Source organism: Poecilia reticulata, chromosome 18 (assembly GCF_904066995.2).
Source record: "Poecilia reticulata chromosome 18, P_reticulata-male-v2, whole genome shotgun sequence".
Lineage (NCBI taxonomy): Eukaryota > Metazoa > Chordata > Actinopteri > Cyprinodontiformes > Poeciliidae > Poecilia > Poecilia reticulata.
The window spans coordinates 16,279,959-16,303,848 of record NC_088847.1 but is presented as its reverse complement, the minus strand read 5'-3'; the positions used below and the strand labels follow the sequence as shown (position 1 = coordinate 16,303,848).

General features: G+C 38.9%; 1 protein-coding gene across 47 annotated transcripts in view; it reads right to left on the bottom strand.

Moving 5' to 3' along the window:
- LOC103480676 (protein tyrosine phosphatase receptor type D) overlaps positions 1–23,890 on the bottom strand; it is a 455,017-nt gene that overhangs the window by 308,990 nt on the left and 122,137 nt on the right. For all 47 annotated transcript variants that reach the window (XM_008435747.3, XM_008435746.3, XM_008435752.3 and 44 more), the window contains exon 4: positions 22,922–22,945. The gene's annotated coding sequence lies outside the window, so the exon portion shown is untranslated. The remainder of the gene's footprint in view (positions 1–22,921; positions 22,946–23,890) is intronic.

Sequence of the window (23,890 nt, the reverse complement as noted above, 5' to 3'; positions counted from 1 at the left end):
CGTGGTGGGCAGGCAATCTGTTTAATTTGATACCTTTCTTTGTTAAACACAATACAGCCTTTTGGGAAAAGAATGCGATACTGAGTGAAATTGGTGTGGGGGTCTCTGGAGCCCAAAACCTTCAATTTTCTGTGCAGGTCTGGGGTTTCTTTTCTTCTTCTGCAACTGGATAGCTTGCCATAATTGGGTACACCATAAATTCTGCTTCTCTACCAGATAACTCGCAAGCAAAATGTCAGGCCATTATTTTCTAACCTTAAGCTTAAGCTCGCTCGGGTTATGCAGTAGGGCAATGATACAATGCACACAAGTACGTCCACCTCTTTAAAAAAAAAAACACACAAAAAAAAAAAACAATTGTCATAAAGTGGCCTTGTCAAAGCTTGGTCTTAAATCCATTTCGGGTTCCATGGCCAAACCTTGAACCTTCATGTTTGAGAGCCTGCTCTTTTCACATTAATGCAATGTATCTTGTCATTTGGTTCCAATGACGTGAAATCATCATTTGAGAGGTGCCTTTTGTATTTGTTTGTGTTATTTCGCCTTATTTTAACTTGTCATTTAAGAAATTTATGTGTGACTAACAAGAAAAACATTAAGAAAGTAACGGCTGAATACTTTTTATGGTACTTTTCATTTTTTTCCAACCACAATTTCTTAAATAAGAATTTGAAGTTGTCAGGCAATTATATTTTTTGTAATGTGTCCAGTCTAATCAGAATTGTTGTCTCAGTTTCAAGATGAAATCCAACAGATTTACTTTCACAAGTGGAGCATTACGGCTTCAGCTGTAAAGCTCTTCTAAGCTTAAACTGCTGCCTCCAGCCCTAGATTTTATTTCAGTGAATCAAAATACAGGGGACAAAATTAATTTCAAACCTCAGATTTATATCAGTAAAAACAAATTGAGGATTGTTCCCCCCCCCCTAATTTATAGTTATGTTCTACTTTGAATTGGCCTAGCAGATAAAATTCCAACCAAATTCATTCAGATAGCTTACTGAGAAGAAAGCTAAATTATTTTGGACATATTCGACGTCCTCGGATTTCCCTTCACACACCGGATCACGAGCAGGTTGTTCCTGATCCCCAGGGGGCAGGGCACTCAGAGCGAACCCTCCCCTCTTCCTCCTACAATAGAAGGTGAGCACATATTTGTTTCCTTCTGGTGCAGTTTTGAATGCTGAACACATCCTCCGGCTTACTCAGATCGTCAGGGGAGAAGGCGCTGACTAATCTCAATCCCTATTAAATTTATTCACGCTCAATAGAAGCTATTCATCAGTTTAAACATGCTTTTAAGTTCAAACTGACTCCAAACCAGTTGGAGGGGGGGGGGGATGTAAATGACTGCAAGGGACAGCCGCGGTTAAGGAGTCAATGTGAACAGAAGAGAAAGGAGGGGAAGGGAAGGTTCTCCCACCGGGTGGAGAGACCTGCAGAGGCATGAGGGAGCGTCCTCAAGTGCTTTTGTGTGTTGATCAAGGCTTGGCTATTATCCAGTCACTGTAAACAGCGTTACAGGTGGCCAGCGTTTGGCAGCAGATGCACATTGATTATTGATAGCTTGTAATAATAATGAGGGAAGTGAGGAGGAAACAAAGGGAGGCGTGTGGATAAAACTGTCAAAAATAATTTAAACAGCACATTTTGTGCTGCAATTCTTAGCTAGCTCATATAATTTTCTCTAACCATTCTACTTCAATGAACAAAAACAACCTATCCTCTTGCTAGAGTCAAATAAAGACTTTACTTCACCTAAAGCTGTGGCCTCCAAGGCAAAACTTTGTTTTTTTTTGTTTTGTTTTTTACTTTTTGATCACTAAGTTCTGTTACTGAATTGAAGGGATTCATACATTGAGCACCGAGGAGGAATGAATAAAGCAAGCTTTACGTTATTCATCATGATTAAACGTTGCTCTGAACCTTGGCACATAAACTGGAACTATACATCGCCTTGTTCAGTCAGTTATTTTGCATTTTTCTAAATGTTGATTTTCATCCCTCATTTTCTGCAGAAAGAGCCACGGGAAGCGCATGCTTACTTCAAGCCGATTGTTTTAATCCACGTTTCAACTACATCACAATTATTTTGAAACTTCAACCAATTTGTAGCTCTTTTTTTACACTCATGTTTATCTTCATTGGATTTTACAGAATAAATATGCTCAAAACTTAATTATACACCATTTTCTGAACATATTTATCACTCCGTTTGTGTTGTACCTTCACCTACCAAAAGGTCAAGGTTCATCTCTGGTTGAGGGAGACGGCTCCCTCTTTTTGCCTTAAAAACATTGGATAAAAATCGTGCGGAATTCTGATTGTGAAGAAACTAAATGACCAACAAGCTTTTATAAAACACCATCTCTTTAAATTTTCAACAGTAGAAAGGTTTTTCTCCGAAGCCTCGAGGAATTTGCGGGGTGATACAGAGAGTCTTTTGTTGACTACAAAGAAACTGCTTTATGTTGCTCACTTCTTCACAACACTTGTGTACAGTAACAAACATAACTATCTCTGCACAGCTCCCCTATACAAGACAAAATAAAGAATCTAGCCTTTTTTTTATATCAGTTTCTGTTTTCTGACTGATCCAACAGTGTTTTTCCAAGCACCATGTTAATGATCAGTCTAACATCAATGAGTAATAAAAGAGGATAACAACATAGAGCATTTCAGACACTCAAACTCTTCCGGAGCATGTTTAATAGAAAAGTTGCCAACTTTCTCTCTGCCTCTCCTCTCTCTGTCCGTCTGCATCAAGTGTTGCATTTCAAGCTAATTGTAAATCGGAGTCATCAATTATCGCCGTAAACAAGTCAGGTCATGTAGAACATTCAATTATACATTAAACATTAATAGCTGGTGTTTGTTCCACCCATCTATTTGATTGTGGGAAGCTTTTATTCTCCATCTTTGTTGGTAGAGTTTGAGCAATTTGAGTGTTCTTTTCATTCCGACCAAGAATTTAGTTATTGCATAACAACGATGTAATCTGGTGTTGCTTTACGATAGCAGAGTTTGAGGTTCAAGAACTACAGCATTAAAAAAAAAAAAAAAAGCAGCAAAGTATGGAGTGGATGAAGAAGGCATCAAGTGGAGAAAACTTGTAAGACTCAGTCAAAGAGGGCAGGATAAAAAGCACACGGGTAAGCAGTCAGAACAGGGGAGCAGGCACCTTTTAAAGTGAGTGTTGCAAGAGGGGCTGCGGTGGTAAGCCCCATTTCTCTGTGAATTATACACCTTTGAGACTCTTCACAAGCCTTAGAAATGCAATGCAGCGTTTCTGCACACAGATGTTGAGCAGAGATGTGAAGTCTGTGCTTGAAAGTCTGCTGGCTGTTTGCTTCAGCCCTCCGTAGTGATAAAGGGAAAATTGGGCTGATTAAAAATTTGACGAGCTGCTCTTTGTAATGGTGTGAATTATGTAGATTTGGTCACAGTTCATCGTTGCACATTATTACAGCGTGCTACCGGTAATAATAAACCACGCCACATTATGCGTGCTTTGTAAGAGCGTGGCTTATTATGAAGAGTCCAAGTTAATACATTCGCAAATAACCCCGCATATTATAAAACGAAAAACACACAAAAAGGTCCTGAAGTAGCTACAGAAAACGCCATGGTTTAAATAAGAATATAAAAAAGAAATTACTGTTTAAGTCTGAAATGCTTGTTAAATGAAGAGATGATGCAAGAGAGGTAAACATATGAGTGTTCCAACTTTATACAGGACGGCGGTACCATCAACCTTAAAATGAGCACAAACATTCCCCCAAATAATGGACTTTCTATTTTTAAAAACCGTTTTTGTTATTGCAAAATTAATGTTTAAAAATGCATTATTTTCTTAAATTAGCATTCAGCGTCCTAAATTTAACTGCTCCCTAAATTGTGGAATAGAACATATTTCACCTGAGGGCTACATTTATAAAGGCTTATTTAATTTTTATTCATTTATTTATTTATTTTTACCACTGGTGTTAAGGATCACACAGGTGTAATGATTTCATGATCTCAAATTTGTTTTGGAAAGTTAATTTGAAGGAAGTAAAAAAATTTTAATGTACTTTTTTTGTCATTGCACAGGAAAATAAATTATTAAAACACTGCAAAAACACACCGCTCGGTCCGGGGCAACCAATCAGAGCCAGGGGGAGGGTCTAAGCACCATCAATCACCCTCTTGTAGCGGTTACTCATACCCTCCCTCTTGCTCTCTGCTATGCCACAGCCAGTTCAAAAGAATGGAGCCTGTCATGAATGCCCAATCCAGCTAGCTAGCCCCCAGTGGCAGTGGATAAACAGTTTTCCTGTAACAGAAAGTTGTTTCCCGGACTGTGGTTGACAGCTCTAGCACCTTCAATTTACAACTACGTGCAAGAACGCTGGTTACTTTTCTTATATCAAGATGTGCTTTTAGTTTACTGTACAGTGGATAGGGAAATATCAGTGAAACAAAATCAAATTAGCTGTCAGAAGAATGGAATGACTAAATATAGGATGGTTTTTCCTTCGATGTAGATAAAATATATTCTTTGAAACAATCGAGTCTCGGGTCATGTTTTTATTTCCCCATGTTCTTCTGATCTGTTTAGCTTTTTTTTTTATAGAAACCAAGTGAAACTCAAGAGAATGAAACCATATGGTATGTCATGAAAAAATGCGTGAGGATAAACAAGTTTACACATTCGACAAGGTGCGGAAGGCATCCTAGCAGAGGCACTTAAAAAAAAAAAGCCCCTTTTTTCCTAGTCTTACACTCTACCCAGCACTGCATCAACAACATGGGGATGTAACATGCAAGCAGACAAAAAAGCTGGCGTGTTCTCTAGCTGAAAGGTTGTTAATTAGTGTTCATCACAGGTTCAGGGGGCGTCATTCACCACTCTAAATTTATAGAAGCTGCAATTGCTTTTCCAGGGAAGGTGTTGGAGAAGACTTTTTACCAACAACAGAAGTGAGAGAAGTAAAGTTGTTCTGCTTTATGATATGCTCTCCCAAGTGAAATGTATTATTCAGTATAATACTGGCATCATCAAGTGGGTGTTATCCATGTAGCTAATTTTACTCTTCAGGCTTTTTTGTTGTGTGCTTTAGGCAACTGTAAACAACCAGTGTGTCTGCACAAGCTAAAAGCGACTTCTTACTTTCTGTGAAGTTGTTCAGTTTATCTTACGAACAGCGAGAAAAGGATTTCACATCTCATTTGAGGGTATGGCCTTGAAGGTACAGTCTCTCTGTCCGAACATCTTTTTCTGTGATTGAGAAGCTTTGCTTTGAAACAACAAAGGGACAAAAATGTATGCATTGAAGTTCGCTTTTCAGAAGCTTCTTTTTACTCACTGTGCCCTCAAATAAAAACCCAGAGATGCGATGGTGATGCCTGAGTGCCGACAGTAGCAGCTGGCCCATGTCGGGGGGGCATCGCATTAAATGATGTCAATGATCTGACACTAATCACGTCTGAAGTTGCCAGCAGATAACCTCGCACATGCCTCAAGCACAACATCCCTTACACGTTTGCCGATTGGTCCACAACTTGGTAGTTAGGTTTGTTATGACACAGAAAAGCTGTGCTAAAAAATTCATGTTACTTCATTAATCCGGTAGCAACTAAACGTGTCCGTGTCGTGATCAAGTCAGCCTTGTGGTTCTCTCCATAACATTTTGCAATGTATTCATGCCTCACTTTAAACATTAAAAGTCTTGGCTGGTGGTAATGTTATGATGCCAAGAATTGATCCAGACTGAAGAGGAGTCTCTACCTAAAAAGGAGGAATTCAAGTATATTGATGTCATGGAGGTGGGTGATGGTAGAATGGGCCATGAGATGGATAGATGGATTTGGACTGCTGCACTGTGGGTACTGATCCAATCTGCTATGATCAAGAAAAAATCTCAATTTACGGTTCCACCTTTTGACCCTCACCAGCGTCCATAAGATATGAATTATGACCCAAACAAAATCTAGACAATTAACCATATAATTGGATTGCAATTTTACGAATTAGGATAAGATGTTATAATAACTTACCACTTAGGAAGATCAACACCTCGTAAACTACTGAATGAACAACCAAGGCCAAAAAAACATCTCTAAAATCAAATGGTTTTGGTGAACAACTTATGTTCAAACATGTTATCATTTTTGTTATATGACCACAAAAACATAAACCAACACATCTCCACTATTAAAATATGTGTTGTTGTCGTTTTATTAATTTTACTCCCATTATGCTTATACACTGCAGTAACGGAGTCTAAGAACTGCTTTCATGCTGTCGCATTGTTTGGCAACACACCGTTTTGCAGGATCATCTGGGTTTTTCTCAATTTTCTCGTCTCTGTCCCTCCTGGCAGTGTTGCTCTTGGTATTAACACAGACCTTCGCTGGCAGTCGGCTCCAGAGTTGGGGCTTGTGTGAGCTCAACCCTGACTGTCCCCCACACACCCCCGGGGCTTTGTGAAAAATGAGACCACGGAGAATGAGATAATAACACAGTGGAAAGGCAGAGTGTGAATCCTTGGCAAGTTGCGCACATACCGACGTGTGCCGGCACGTGAAGCTTGTGTGGAAGATAATTGTGTCCTCCCATGTGTAAAAACTATCAATCAGGTTCACTTAATGTTGTGTCATTATGGGTAAATTAAAATTCCACACTGATTGATAGGGTATTGACTGTCATTTTGTGCTCATGCATAATGAATCATCCTTTTTTATCTTAGTTTATTCTCAATTTAGTTTAGATATTAGTTTTTTGTCAACACACTCACAGATAAGCCACCGGATTGGCTCAGTCTTTACAATTTCAACAGCATGGTTGTTGGTAGTAGCAATATGAACCTGATTGCAATGTTTACATCTGAATTAGCAAAGGACTGAGAATAAGTGATTCCCCCTGGATCACACTCAGTCTCTGCGTTGTCTGCATTAGTTGCTGAATGTCTTCTCCAATCAGTTTGATAATTGTTGCGAATCATAAATAGCATGTTTAGAGTGAGAAGGGTCTTCGAACGCTTTTGCCTTCGAATAAAGAAACTTAAAGACAAAGATTAATCTTTCTCTTATTATTGAAACAGATTCTCATTCCTTGATAATGAAATTTCCATAACACATGTTTAGAACATGACTCTGCATACATGAGTAAATAATGCAGACAGACCTCTGGGCAATTAGAATTTATTCACATCCTTAAAGGACATAAGCATGAGATGCATTTCTTTAACCTTGCAATTATACTAAAGATGTAGGAGAATAGCTAACAATCTTTTTCGATGCAAATTTCTCCAAAAATTAAAAATTTTTCTAGAACAATGCCGTTTAATCAAATTTGTTTTTCCATTTAAATTGAACCTCTGGTTGTGTAGGGTCATGGAATATACTTTTTTTTTTCTGGAGGACAAACTCTGGAGTAAAATAAAAGATCAAACAGAGGGAGAGTTCCTGTCTCAAGGGGTTCAGCCTCGAGCCAGAATGTGTTTGAGCCAGAAAATGACTGATGATCCGCAGGCCATGATGGATGCTAATGTGATTGCCAATCCTGACGGGGATAATGATCCTCAGAACTTAAACTTGTGCCAATCTATTTATAGTCATTGTTTTTCATTATCATCATTGACAGATTTCTGCATGTTTGACAATCAAACATATTATGCTGTTACCGTCTAAACTAATAATGGGACGTGTATTTAGTGGTCTACAACATACATAAACAGAGAGGAGGACTTATTCTTGTTAATTGTGCTCATCTGAATCAGATTCAGCGTTTTAACGTTTCCTCATTCAGTTACTACAATGCAACCAACTCTCTGGTAATGAATAACATATGTTTGATCATGATTACTTCCAGAAATTTCACTTTGGTGGTGGTTTTCCTCCATGAGCAGCCATGGCAAGGCCAACCCTTTCAACTAGATCCACTCTTGGACATTGTGAAAGCAAATGTGTCAGTTTTGGAGGCCCCAGCAGGATAACATAGTTGGTGCTTCACAATTAAGTACAAGCTATATGCAATTCACTACCGATTAGAGATTAAGCAAGATATTAGCTGCTGACCACAATTATGTTTATTTTACCAGGACTGGTGATGGGCAGGTAAGAAAATAAAAAGAAAATCTTTTTTTTTCTCTTGAAAAAAAGAACGTCATATTTAAGCAGTAATTAGGTAATGCTAAGAATTGAAAAGGACTAAGAGGTAGTCAAGTAAAGAATTTTATAAATTACAGGGGAAGCAAATAGTTACAAAAAGCTATTCAAATTAGTATTTACTTTCTATGTATCAAAACATGTCGGTGGTTCATTTAAGCTGTGAGAGAATGAGAAAAAGGAAATCTACAACAGATAACAGGACGGCATGGCAAAGCTGCTCAATTTTGCCCTTTCGCACCCCCAACTTCTGGTAGCCATGGAACATGGTGGATCTGAAAATGCTGAAAAGCCATCTGGAAATATCAGTGTTAGGGTGAGGCTCTATGCTCTTTGTGGAATAGACACAAAGAGTTCTGTTTTATTAAAGCTAACTAATGAAGCTAAATATGGTAACTACAACAGACCAGAAAAATACCAAACGCCAATTTCTTTTCAGTTTTCGAATATTAAATCCTTATTTTACAGCAATTGATTCATTCAAAATGACTCTTCATAATCTAAATAAATGATGATTTTAAATTGAATTTCAAATGTGATATTCAGCTGAGAATGCAAATCTCAATATTAGGCTTATACTAATATAAATTGAAATTATCAAAGCACAACCATCAACAGTTTATTTATTTATTTTTTTTATGTTTTATAATTTTTAAAAAAAAGGTACCGACTCCTCAGCAAGGCTCAAATGCATACAGTTTAAGATTCCTATAATTATGTTTGAAAAGTCTTCTATCATTACAAAGTGCTTTTCATGGGAGATCAGTAAGAGCACCAAGTGTCTACTCCTTAGTGTGTAAATGTTTGCGGGTTTTTCTTTGCTTCTGCACATGCGTGTGTGTGCGTGTGCGTGTGTGTGTTAGGAGGTGGGCTCTTTGTAATAGTGGATGTCACTGGGCACACAGAGTGCGAGAGTGAAGCTGAGCGAAGCCGGCAGATAATCTCTACCTGCCGTTCAGTCTGTGCGCCGGCTTGTAAGTGCTTCCTTATTTCTCATTAAGACTCAGAGTGAGGGGAATTAGTGACACAGAATGAGAGCTGGGTCTGCTTTAATAATGTTACTGATCCAATTTAACATGACTGGATTATGTTAATATAATCACAATGCACCAAACTCAAATCGGCCTCATTGAATGTCTGCTCATAAATGAATTGTTCTTGCCCCAATAATTGATATGATTTCAGGTGCATGATTTTGCAATATGTAGCTTAATTTTTTTTTTTTCCTCCACATTTTCTCCCCTAAATTAAGACCTACTAAGATTGGCTTTGGCCACCTAGAGCCTATTTTGTATTTGTGCATGAAAGGGGGATGTCATCCAGTGATTTCACTGTGCAGAATATAAACAGATAACACACATTGTGTCTGTTTGTGGAAACCTGAGAGGGAAGAATAAAAATGTGACATTATCCGTCGTCAATGACAGTGCTGTGTCAGCTAGATATACTTGCATTCAGAATTTTGATTTCTTTTCTTTGCCTGCCATCTTCCGTGATTATAAAGTCAAAGAGGAAGTAAGGAGTGAGAAGAGAAGAGGTGAGAGGGGGTAACAAGATAGCAAAAGTAATAATAGGTGTCATGTTGTTCTGAGGTAATGGCTTCAATGCGTTCCCCCCCACCCAAAAAAAAAAAAGATCCCAATGTGTTTGAGCAGGGAAGTAGGTTTGCAGTTCTTGTTGCAAAAAAGAAGCTAATAGTTCAAAACCATATTTATGACGCTCCAAAAAACATGGCTTTTTTCGTAATAAAAGCCAACATTTTGGTTTTCTATGGTAGCAAATAATACAAGCTGTCCATTATTCAACGGAATCATAAAATTACAGAAAAATATAGAAATATGTAAGAAAAAGAATTTCTTTCTTATATGGCAAATGTTAAACTCGTAAATCAGCTGAGAGAGAAAACCAACAGCAGCATCTTCCTAGGTTTCACTTTGTAGCAGTGCATTTGACCTGAACGAATGTCAGCTGCATGTCAAAACACAAATAAAACAATAAAACTACTTGGTTCAAATTTCCCACATGCCCCAAAGTCTCAGTGCGCACCAAGCTATGTTTGAGGACACATTCACACTTCTATTTACCAACCTGGATTCACCATGTCAGGCCACAATAGACTAATTAACACAAGTTTCTACTTTGGTGTCGGTCAAGAAAGAGTGTGTGTGTGTGCGTGTGTTGTACCGGGGGCGTAGGGAAGCAGCTTTCTGTGTACTGAGAGCTCTGCCGGGTAAACACAGAGAATCCTCTGCAGATCTAATCTTTGCTTCTATTGACTGTGGTGCAGTGACTTTCACTGCAATGTAAAAGGTAATTTAAGGAAGAAAAAAAATGGAAGACATTCAGAGTTTAATGCCTAAGGCCCCACTGTTTCCATTTTTGCAGTGCTCTTAGCTTTACATTTGCTTTTTCTTGCTTAACTATCACGTAATTTGTTCAGATAGTAAAAGTGTGACAAATGTTGGATGTGAATTCAGTCATGGCTACTTTTGGAGCCCAGCTTCTAGGTGCATTCTGTAGCATAAGACCAGTGAGGTTCATTGCTGGTGAGGCACTGACTCACGACTTATACACTATGCATGTTAATGGACGTACGAAAATTTTGCGCAGGCATACAACGCTGAGGGGCAAAAAACTAATTTTTTACATGTCATCCATAGCCGCGTTAACTCAGCGAAACTTAGAAATGTAGGTATTAATTTTGTGCTATGATCCACAGCAAAAGGAAAGAGGTATTCGCCACGCTACACGCAGACTAGTTGCCATAGCAACTGACAACAATCCCATTTCATGTTTTAGGATTTAACACCAAAAAACATTCAAGAATTTTGCGCACAGAACAGAACATTTAGTATGTTGTTGTAGTACGTTTTACGCTTAATGTTTTATTAATAAATCATTGCTGTGGTAGATTAGCTATCGCTTCTACTTTACTGAATTATTTAGACATACAAACTGTAGCCCACAAAAGGCACATTTCATTAAAAGAACTTAACAAAAACATCTTATTGCCGTCTTACCTTTACTTATCAATGAAATCCATGCACCGCTAATTCTGCACAAAAATATCCGTTCATCCAAAACCAAGTCGATCCCCGGCATGTCTTTTCTACTCGGTTTGAGAATCATCAAACTGTCTTGAAGTAAAACTTTCAGCTCCGGTGTTGGTCTTCATTTAGTTATATCCTGCTTCAATTGAAAATCCACTTTAGAAAACTGTTTAAGTGTAGAAAAGTAGTCTTTCATGTTGACGTCGGAAGAGAAGAAAACAAATATATCGCTGTACTTTACTTATTTACTGTGTGGCTAGCTCCATGGCGTCTTACTCTGCGGTTGTGGAGTCACAATATCTGGGATCATGAGCGCCGCCTGCTTCACCTCGAGTCTGTTCTCTGCCGTTTCTGATCGCTCCTCCGCACACAAAACACTATACACACACAGTTGGCGACAAAAAACACTGTACATTATATACATAAGCTAAATTATGGAAAATCAGTCCATATATTAAATGTTTCTTAGACATTTTATTGCTGGAGTACAGACGGGACAAACTTGCTCTCATAGAGTGGCAGCCAGTGCAGTTAGCGAGAGGTTGCGTAATCCCAGGTGAGGCTCAGCTCGCTGCTGCCTCTCCGGCTTCGCTTTTGAGCATTTGAATGGGAAAATGAGAAAATCCAGCGATTTTTTAAAGAAAAAACTAATCAGAATCAGAGTTAAGCCAAGTAAAAAATAGATACTTTATAGTACAAACCACAGGGTGAAAATAGCAATATAAATGATTTTATTACTATTTTTCCACGATGACAGGTAAGGCTCTCCGCACATCACTGCATAAGACAATATGCAGTGACATACAAACCTACAGCAAAGACATTAGACATGTTTGTGCTGATCGTTGACAGTGACAGCTCTATTGGGATGCGATGATGCCCCGTTTAAGCGAGTACAACTGAGCAAGCCATGTCCACAGTCTGTCTCTACTTAGATTCTCACCAAATATCCCCCTTTCTCCCTCTCGTTTTTCGGCCTGCACTGTATACGGCAGTGCCAGAGCGGCAGATGGGTTGTCCACCCAGCAACCTCTAACATTCAACCTTCTGAGAGGCAAGGCTGTGGAATCTGTCCAGTGGTCTTCATCGCTCTCAAATGTTCTGCCAAAATGGATGAAGGATGAGCCAGCCTACTTGGGCCTGAGGCCCTCTCAAAGGAGACCACAAGACTTAAGCTACTATAATCATTTCAGAAACCTTTTTGCCAGAGCATTTAATATAAACTCTGACTTTAAAATAATATCCACAGGATATTCAAAAAGGCCCGTTCATTAGGCACACCGATTCAATTGCTTACTTTACAGTGAATGAGCCGAATACAGGGCAGCGACTCAATAGTTATATAGAAATTGGTATTTATCAACTCTACAGCTACATATACACACCGGATCTTACAGCTCAATTCCAAAATTTTTGCTGAAATGTGTTTATTTTTTTGCATAGTTGGTCATGCTATTAATAAAATGGGACCGCAGTCAGACTCCTGTGTGAACGGTTTTCGGTCACAAAGCAACATCCAAGTGCAGAAGAAGAACATGGATGCCATACAGGAGCGCACCGTTTACTCAAGTAATAATGGATGCCGCCATCTACCGATCGATTTTAAAGTTGTTGGGAGGTGATCGCATCGTCATAAAATGATGAAGGAAACTGAGGGGGAAAAAAAGAAAGTGAAGGGTCTTCGCTGCTTACTGCAGCTATTGTCTATGTCTGGATTTACTATGCCTGGCTTCTTCTGCAGAACATTTGTGATGCAGTCTGATAAAATGTGACATGACTGTTCAGGCTGCAGATGCTTTGAAAACTATCCGATATCCAATTTAGTAGTACATATGGAAGTGGCACCAATCAGATTCTGTGTGTTATGTTTTTGGTTTTAAAAAAAAAAAAGAGAAAATATCTAGTGAGCAGCGGTTTTATGGGTGGGAATGTGTTTAAAGAGGCAAGAGGAGAATGAGTAGAACCAGTCTACTCATTCTCAAATAACAGCTTGTAACAGCTACAGCTAAAGCATGAGTAAAACTGCACTCTGCAGTCTCGTCAAAACCAGACAATAACAGAAAATATTGCCTCATTACTATTTGGCTGAACGTCTCCAGTCCGAATAACATTTTAATGCCCTTGATGTGAATTCTGGTTGGATCAGTTGATGTTTGGTTCACTTCTGACCTACACCTCGATATTTATGTAGAGAAGGTGACCATACTTCTTTTGAGCTTGGTATAAAGCCTCTTGTTGAAGCTGTACAGTTCCAAGTAATTTAGGATCCATATAACCATATCACATCTCTGAGATTAGTACAGGCAGTGCAGAATTTGGGCACCACCCCATTGGCGGTAGGAACACCAATTGGGGTAATTGGTGTTCCTGATTCAATCCTGATGGTGTGGTGATGGAAGGTACAGTGTTAACCCAGACATAAAATGTACTCTTCAAATAGAAAGAGAGCCTTTAAATCAGGAAATCAAGGGGATGGGAAAATATCTACAGGAAGAAGATGAGGGATCAATTGAAGATATGCAATTCTAATATTGAAATAATTTCATTTCTCCTAAAAAATAATCAGCCTAATTTTAACTTAGGAACAAGCACTTTTTTTTTGCAGCAAGCCGAAAGTAACAATCTCAAACCAGATAGTCCATAAAAACAACACACAAACAATATGCTATAAAAGATGCAGGACCCTCTGATTGTTCCCCAGCCAGGTTTTGTTGTGGCTGCACACTCAATCAGCTCAGCCTATTGTGTCAGCCGTTTGACTGCTTTTGTTCACTTAATGACCAAACCCTGAAGACAAAATGGAAAGTTATATTTTTGAAGAGCAGGCTAATTAATGCTGCTTATTAGAGAGAGCTTGAATAACAATAAGGAAGTGGGGAGAGGCTGACGGTCTTTTTTTTTAATTTTTTTTAAGAAGAATGCATGCTGTGGCGTATCACAAGAAGAGGCTTAGTGAGAGCATAAAAGGGGTGTCAAAACAGAAAGTGAGCAAGGAGGAATAAACTGGAAAAGCACTGGAGGTGATTAGAGAGCATTAATTCCTTCCTGAACAACAGTGACTCTAAAATAAGGGCCAACCTTTAGGCATGGTGTTAAAAAGTGCAGACAACTGGTACAATTAGGCTTTTTGTTTCCCAGACACACAAATGTACATGCCTGAGGATAGGTGTGTTTTTCTTTTACAGTATCTCCTATGACATAATGTGCATTACTGAAGTGTATGCACAGAAACTTTTCAGATTTCTATGAGTAAAAAAAAAAAAAAAGGCAAAAAGAAAAGTTTTAGTTTTCTATCATACAATTCCACAATAATATGTTAAAGTTTGTGGTTGTAATGTGACAAAATGTGACAAAGCTAAATGGGAAAGGGGTTTTTTTTTTTCCCAAGGCATTCGATCCTCTCAGATTTAAAAACGGACTGAACAGACCAAGCTAGTCAGTAATCAGAATCAAGACATTAATTGACAGCTAGGCCAGTAATAACAATAAGACACATGGAACATCTGTTAATAAGGCTTCCTCTTCCAATATTGACAAGGAGCAATGCCAGTACTGGACTTTTTCAGTTCGACAAAAAGGAGAAATAACACCCTTCCTGACACAGAAACAGTTTTATAAATTGCCTTTCCACTCGTCTCCCAATTAAACATAAATAAGTTTAACCAAAACTTCAAACAGCTTTGAAAAAGTAGTAAAATAGCAGCAAATGCCAAAAATAATGGGCGTGTATGTGGTTGCAGGCCAGGGTCTAAGCTAACTCTCACCATCATAATTAATAAATAAGCAAATAAATTACTGCAGCTCTTTGAAAAGCTGATCAAACAGAAAGCATAGGATCTAAAGCAGAGTGCCCAACACCCAACCAACCAAACAAACACACTTTGTCCTGTGAAGTGAGCATCTAATGCTTGGCTTCTGCACAGTTCGTACAACAGCAAATAAACCAGGGAAAAAGAGCAAATGACACCTTACCGTGCCACCGCCATATGCTGTTAGTTACTGATGAATGCAACACTCTCCAGCTAAACTTATAGAGCTCTGGTAGTTTGACGCCGCTGCTGCTAAAATTAAAGATAAGCCATCTGTTCGCTAAAACAGCCCCCTGTCACCTGAACGCAGTGGGTCAACCAAACCTTCGTTTACTCAAACTAATGTGTAATACACCGTCACAGCATCTGTATGGGCTTGGCATGGAACTTCACTTGTGCAAAAAATAAATAAATAAAAAATACTTAAGTAAATTAATCTTGTAGTCAGATCTGAAAGTGAACAGTTTTGTACATTTCAGCCTTTAACTTGTGAAGTGAGGGAAAAAACAAACACCATGATAAAAAAAAAGAAAAATGGTTCACCATTTTATAGCAAAAACAATGGTAAAATACCTCTTGCATATGCGCAGAAGCTTACTGTAATCACATTTCTGGAGTAACTTCACCTTCTAGACGGGACATTTCTACCACCACGGTCAACAAGGGGGTTCACAACATAATTGAACGATCCAAACAAACCACCCTCGTTACAATTCTTTCCTAAGGGAGGTGCTAAAGTAATGTTATTTTATTTTTCTGGAAACACTTCATGTTACCCTGCTTATGAATCCCGCTGGACAAATAAACTTTGGCTTCTGTGAAATCAAGGACCACATGACTGACCTTTGAAAAGGCATTATGTTTCACAATAAGAGCTGCCATTCAAAAATATGTCGCTGTAGCCCTTTCTACACTGAACGGTGTCTTGGTGCTCTGTGCACTTTTATTATTTTGAATTTTCATATTTTATAAAAAGGGAAGCATGCCAACGCTTCTTTACAAAGGTTTATTATCATACTGTTGGACAGTAACAAAAAGCAGATTCTTCTCCGTTGTTCACACCCCGTTCCGTTTGCTGATTGGCCAGGATGAAATGGGACAAATCCCAAACGAAGCACTGAAGGGATGGTAAAGGCCTTGTAAGTGTGACTCTCTCAAAAAATAGGATTTGGTCAGATGAGACCAAGATAAGAAACTTATTTTTATTTAACGGCAACTTAAATCTCTCCCAGAAAACCATAAATAGGTCACCGTTGGGTTCAAATCCACCTTCTTCAGCAAGTCCTAACACCTAGACTTAAGCCTAAACAGAAAACCCCAAAAAAACAACAAGTAATGGATGACTTGTGGCACTGTTTTTTTTCTTCTAAAGATGACTGTAAAAGTGAAGATTTGAAGATGTGTAACTCAAGTCTCATTACCTAGAAATATATGCAAGTCACACTAAAGAGCCATCATTCAAAGGCCTTTTTAACTACCCTCCGAGCCGAGTGTGGGGAATGAGGGAAGACATTAAAAACCGACCACAGAACTCTTTATGGTTAAACTTTAATAATTTTAGGATATGGCTGCAAGAAATCTTATGCCAACCGCAAACACGAGGTCATTGCTACATTATCTTTGAATTATGGATTCCTTCAGTGAATAGCAGAACAGCCGAGACACGCAAACTGGAATGATTAAAAATTTAACGCCATGATCTTATTTATTCTCTTATATTTTGAACATAGTTTTGCATGAGAAAGCCCAAATGGAGACTTAAAACGTGCTGCTGCATTATCCATGGAGAATATTGTTCTTAACCTCTGAGGGGAAGGCAAGAGCGTTTCAGAGGAATCCACTATGCAGGATTACAAAGCCCTCAGCGTTTTGGACTCCATCCAGGCTGGTCTTTTATCAAGCACAGATCTACTTTTAGACTTCGACGGCACAATGGTATCTGCTTAACTAAGCAGCCCAGCGATCACTCTCCTCTCCTCTCCTCTCCTCTCTGCCAGTGTCATATCACTGATCAAGTGTGGCTCAATTCCTGTTTGAAGCCAGACTGCCAGACATAATGCAATCATAACAGGTGCACAGCTCGTCTAAGAGAAACGAGCTCCTATTTCACTGCTGACAATGCTGAAATGAACTCTTTGTGTTCCTATTCTCTCGTTCGTTCTCAAAAACCCTCGAGCCTCCGTCGGCATAATAAGGCAATTGTAATTCCTCGCCTATAGCTTTCTAACTAAGATGGGGGGAAAAAATACATATATAGACTGGACGTCTTTCCTGGAAGTCAAAAAGATAAGATTTGCAATAATTATTAGAGGTAGAGCATACTTTTTTTTTCTTTTTTGGCAGGCATGTGTCCAAGAATTATTACCCTGACTTCCGTCACAGCAGACACTGTAGCTTCATAAGTTAAAGTTAATCATTTTGTATTTCTGTCCATTTAGATGTTTGATGACTGAAGGGAAAGAAAAAAAAGCCCAAAATTTAGCATCTCCGAAAATTAGAGTACTGCATAAGCATAACACACACAAAGGAAAAAATTAAAAAAAGAATTTTAATACTGAAATTTCAGCATACTGACAAGTATTTTAAATGGACTTCCCTTCACAATACTCTCAAGGCTACTTTTGAACCTGTTTCTACCACACTTTTTCCACACTTAAGCTTTCCAATTATATACTTGGATACAACACTCTGAACAGCCAGCTTCTTCAGCAATGAACTTTTGTGGCTCATCCCTCCTGTATGTCGACAGGCACCCCACTGAATGGAAAAGGCCATGGTTTCAAACTACAGTCCTTGAGCACATAATACTGCTGCATTCCAATGTGTATACAGTCTTACGCATCTGAACCAAATGACTTAATTCCCTCCCGAGCATGCCACAGCTATTTGAGTCTAGTATATCAACTATTTCAATAAGCTGGTCTTCAAGAAATGGAAATTGGGGTTCCAGTAAAGTGGTGTTTCTTTGCCCTGTGATGCACTGGTGACCAGCGTGTATCCCAACTCGTATCCAATAACTGCTGCAGATAGGTGCCAGTCTCACGGTGACCCCCCAGTCAGAAGCAGGTATAGACAATGGATGGGCGGTCCTCCTCCATCTGAGATGATTTTATTTTATTTTTTAAATATAGTGAAGATTTCACATATTAAAAAGTGTGTTTTAAAGCTTTAGTGATTGCTGTTGAATAATCAGATCATATTTGACCAGTTCGCAAATTTGGACGTCTAAGGGGCAAACACACAAAAAACATGTTCTTTTTTTTTTTTTTTTTTTTTGTAGAGTAAAATGTTGCGCATCCCAATTCAGGTCTTACTCTCCCATTTTTTTAAATTATTATTATTTTTATTGGAGGCAAAACATGCTCAAGTTTTGCCCATATATGCTTACAAAAATGTAAAACAAAACAAAAAAAACATGATTCTTTTAGTTTCGTACTACTCTCACATGGAAGGACGCCCTGGGCTGCGAGTCACACATATTGCAGAAACATCATTTATTTTTTTTTATTTTTTATTTTCTGAGAAATTAAATTTTGGGGTTTTATTAGTTGTAACATAAAATGATGGAAATTAACATAACACCTGAAATACATCCCCATGTTTGTATAGTTACTCTGAATTAAATTACAGAATTCAAAGTTTCCCATGATCGTCCGATTTACTGAGAAACACCTGTGAGCGGCACAGCTGAGTCTAGCTTTAAATTAAGTAAAGTGTTGATTAACAGCCAGCGACTGCCAGGAAACTGGGCTAACATTTGAGTCCAGGGAGGAAAAAGGCGATAAACATCTTTCCAGCATCCATTATCCGGACATTATTTAAAGCTCTCACTCTAACTGCTGCGCTTTAATGCAATGCGAATTGCTGACCTTGAAAAGCAGGTAAATGCATCAACTAGATGTGATATTTCAAAAAAAAAAAAAACTCCCAACAGCTTTTAGTCTCGACAAAGAGCCCTTCTCTCATCCGACACACTGTAGTGGACGTGAACTTGCGCTGCCCCCCCACAGATGCCCGGTGTGATGTTTGACAGATTCCTCCCTCTCCAGCTAGGCTCACAGTAAATGTCCATCTGGCAGCTTCCCATGGGTACTTATTATTCTGAGCTAGCCAGGGGTGTTCTTTTTTTTTTTTCCTACTTTTTTTTTTTTTTTTTTTTTAAATCAGCCTGCCAGCGCCTGCCTCAAAAGAGTGGGGCCAGATCCAGAACTGCTCGCAGATGCTTCACCGACTGGCCAAACTGTTCTGGTTATAGTGGCATGGCACTGAGTTTTCAATTACACAATAAGATATCTGGATGCTCTCAGAGAGAGAAAAAAGACAAGCATTTGAGATGCAACACATTTTTAGAATTCGGTTTTTTTTCTCTCCTCTCCACGTAAAATCCACCAGCTTCACCCTGGTAATTAGGCGATTGATTTTTCCCATGAGCAGATGCTAAGAACCGCCGGTGCTCTGCATGTCCTGTTCCGACACCCTGCTACCGTGGATTCAGTCATGCCGTTATAACCTCTATCCCTCTCCTGCCACCCGCTGAGCATTTCTGAAAACACTCTGAGAAAACAAAGGATGTTGCACTCCCTTTTCGGTTTCACATATTCCGTCTAACCCGGATGGACCGCTGTTAGCCTTCTAAGGTTACTGCAGCTGTAATTTCTGCTTTGAGTGTGATGTAATCTCTCCACAACAAAGCACAGATGTCTACTACTGTGAAGAATAATAATAATAAGAAGAAGAAGCAGCAGCGATTAGGGTCTGTTTGAGTCAAGCGAGCAATAAAATGCATCAAAGTATGGACTCCAGCAAGCGCAGGGGATCGTGACCAAAATAAGTAAAATGACAGAGTTTTTGAGTTATTTTGTGGGTCCGGCCGCATCAATAACAGCTACAGACAAAACATCATCCTCTGCTAAACTGCTGTTTAGTTTTGAGTCACTTAGAATTCTTGTAGTGCATTATAGTGGAAAAAGAAGGAAATTAATTGTGCTGCATTCCTCAGTGTACCTCCCCCTTTACATGATGCCCCTAAACAAAAACCAGTTCAACAAATGATCCCCATATCAGTATTCTTTCAACAGATGTCCCCAATAAAAGTCACTAGAGTTTGTGCTTGTAAAGTGACAAAATGTGTATTATGTGTATTTTACACGCGTGCATTAAAACTCAGATGAACAATGTTTCGTTTATATCCACTTTTCTGTATCTGGGCCCAGGGATTAGTTCAATCCTCTTTTTCCTCGTTGCTTGAGTCACGATCCCCTCCGTTCACCTGATTCTCCACGTCAATGCGTGTTCTTCCTCACTTGAGTCAAAGAGGCGCTAATCATTTCTTTTTAATAATAGCAGGCATATGTGCTCTTTGTTAGGGAAGGATTACCTCATACTCGCAGCAGAAATTACAGCAGCAGGAGGCAGACAGCGGTCCAGCTGGGTGAGGCGGGGAACGTGAACAGCTTTTACAGGCTGGGAGAAAAAATAAAATAAAATCTGTCATGATTGTTTAAGAAGATTGAAAAAAAAAAAAAAAAAGTTTCATATTAGAAAAAAAAATGAAATTAGGAGTGGCCTGTAATATTTGCACAAAGGCAATGCCACATTAAGCCAGGAAGAATCAGAAGGCCACTCCACAGAGCTGCGGTCTGCTGCAGCTGCCAGAGTTTAGGTTTGGTAAACATAAATTAAAGGTGGTGTGTTTTTTTGTTTTTCCCCTTGCATCATTCACCCCCCCCCGTGTGTTCTGCCCTTTACAAAACAACCTCCGTCCATCTGCAGATCCGTCTCCCTGCTGATCATCTGATCTGAGTGCAGCAGCGTTTGCTCCAATACAGGCTTTGCTGTCATCTGTCTCAGATAAAGCCAAGGGTGACCGTCATCCTCCTGTGGCCTCGCTCTTGTGCTTTTGTGAGCTCATGTGCTTCTTAGCCTCTTAGTTGTAATCCAGACGATTTTTTTATTTTTTTTTTTTACAGAATAGGGTTTTTTTTTCTTCCAAACTAAAACTCCTTTTATATGTTTTATCCTCCGCAGGCTTTTGTTTTCTTTTTTTTTATTCCAATACTGGGAAAACTTAAAAAAAAAAACTGATCAAATTCATTTCAACAATTTTTGTTCAAGTTTCCAGTTCTGTAAAAATGAAGGTTGTTCTTCTCAATAAAAGCAACACGGTTTACAACACACCAAGACATTTGTTTTTCTTTTAAGGTCTAAAGAAAGAGGCTGCATTTTATTTTCTGGTTACTGTAAATGGGAGAGGAGAAAGGAGCTGGGAAAAAAAATATGAACCACTAAGGTAAACCATTTGGGCTGCACCGTAGAATCACTGGCTTTCTAAAATCTTCCATCTCAATTTCAGGCAATATACTCAACGATGGCCACATAATAAAATTTATTGTGCTGTAGCCTCATTGTTGACTGAGAAGGTCCTTCTGAGTGCACTTCGTATGATGAGTGGGACAGTGGTCTGTCAATCTTGAGCCTGCGATTGACTGACAACGTTTTCAGGATGAACCTGTTACAGTCCACAATGAATCTTAATCAAGAAACCCGACAGCATTAATTTGATTTAAAAAAATTTAAAATACAAATCTTCTGATCTGTGCCATTTTTGAATCAAGTCGCTGTTCAAACCTTTTTGAGATATAACCTCAGACAACTTCCATTCATGGCTGGAAATACCAAGCTCCGATCTGTATGACCCAGCATTTCTAACTGTTCGCTCTCCAATGCTCCACCGTCCAGTCCATATTGAGAACCGTCTCACACACAAACACTGGACACTGGAAACATCATTAATGAAACAATCAACATTTTGAAATTCATCGACACAATGCAATGTTTCAATATTTGACTGCGTTTCTATACTTTTGTGCTTTTGTGATTTTTATGACGTAAAGCACCTCGAACTGCCTCGTCCCTGAAATGTGCTTTACAAATCATTTTTACGAATCTGGCAGTAACAAGGTCTTGTTTTGGTTGGCGAAACTACAATTATTCCAAAAATGTTGTTAATCATAGTTATAATAAAATGCTAAAAAAAAAAAAATCCAATAGCTTGTTTCCCTTCATAAATTAAATCGCCATGTCAAAAACTGTATTTATTCTGATTGTCTTTTCATGACATCGACACTGCTTATTTGAAACGCCACTTTAAATAGAAGAAATCTCTAAGGGGTTAATTACTTTTATAGCACTATATAATGTCACACAGAAGATTTGAATATGAAGTATGAAGAGTAAGTAGAGAGATGACAAAGTCCAGCGTGATTAAAATTCTCATACTAATTATGTTCTTCTCCCTTATCAACATATTTGCCCCATTATTTGTGAAGTTTTGTATTTCAGTCTTCAGAGAGTCCAATCAACTCGTCCAATCTGTTTTCAACAGGCAGAGTGCAAACGCCTTCCAACGTACTACATCCAAACGGTCTCTTGCGATTGCGATATTTTACTGCAATTCCAAATCCAATTAAATATATTATATAGCTCTCATACGAACACCGTCGAATGTTCTATAGGTTTGATGATGTGTGCATAGTGAATGGTACGATTGGGTTTAAACGTCCGCCCACTCTCCACAGTGTGAAAACAAACACCATGTCCGTTTAAGACAACATTGCTGACGTGTTCTTTGAACCATCTGGGCCATTTGATTCTCATTTGAATACAATTCAAATTGAAGGTACACAGCTCAAAATGTGTATTCTCACGTGTGTGTGTGTGTGGGGGGGGGACTAGGATAGCTGAAGATTGCAGAAAACTGAATATCTTAACCAGGCAAACAGCAGCATCTCTGAGTCGCCTCAGCTCCAACCCCTGTGTAATTCTCTACCATATTTATGCATTCGCATCACTCCCAAAATAACAAGACAACTCACTCTGGAGGACTGTGCTATGAAAAATAAAATGACTTACCTAGTGTGGAACAGTTGGTAACATCTGTGAGCGTGGTGTTGGTGGAACAAAGGAGGGGTGGGCAGTGGGGATAAGAAGGAGAGAAAGAGAAAGAAAAAAGAAATGTCAGCAAATTACAACGTACAGAAAGCCAAACTTTAATGCAAGAGGAGGTTGTCACAAGTTCTGTTGAAAAATGACGGTCTGCTAGCATTATACAGACTCGGGGGTTAGGTGCAGTCCCTGTCAGAAGCGGGGGTGACAAGGAGGAGGAGGACATGAAACATCTTAGATAGTTTCCCTTGAGGATCCTACGTGTGTCCAACTTGCATTAATATTTGTCACCGTTTCAACATTTTAAGGGTGGAGGCAAAAAGGGCGCAAGCAGGAACCTCATCTGTTACCACCAAGTCTTTTTTTTCTTCTTTTTTTCTTCGCAGTGTTATATAACCGCACTGAGCAAACAAATGTGCTCAAACAAATGCACACAAAAGTGCTCCTTCTCCCGTAAGTCTCCAAGATAATTTATTATCTCACCCTGTGTGCTTGGATTTCCTGCATCTCCCAAAGCTTGTTAGTCTAACTGCGGACATTCAATTCACAGAACCAAAGGCGTAATAAACTCCTGGACTATGTGCCCCGCAAAAACTCCACAGTGCCACAACAAGAGAATAACTGGCTGGCCAAGAATAGTCCCTTTGGCAATGTGTTAATTAAGTCACAGCAACATGGTAATCACTTCTAGGAATTACAGGAAATTTTATGAGGACTAGTAGCATTCCAGTTGTTTCAAATGTTTTAATTATTGCTCTGACTGCACATCTGAGCAAGTTGAGGAGCTTATTTCTTGTATATTGGGAGATTAATGTACATCTGCCTCACTTTAGCGGCATTTCCTGTTTTAAAGAATGGGGATATTTGTACCTAAGGTCAAGGATAAAATAAAACTGGGATTACCGATATAAATCAAAGAGTTGCATTTATTTTATG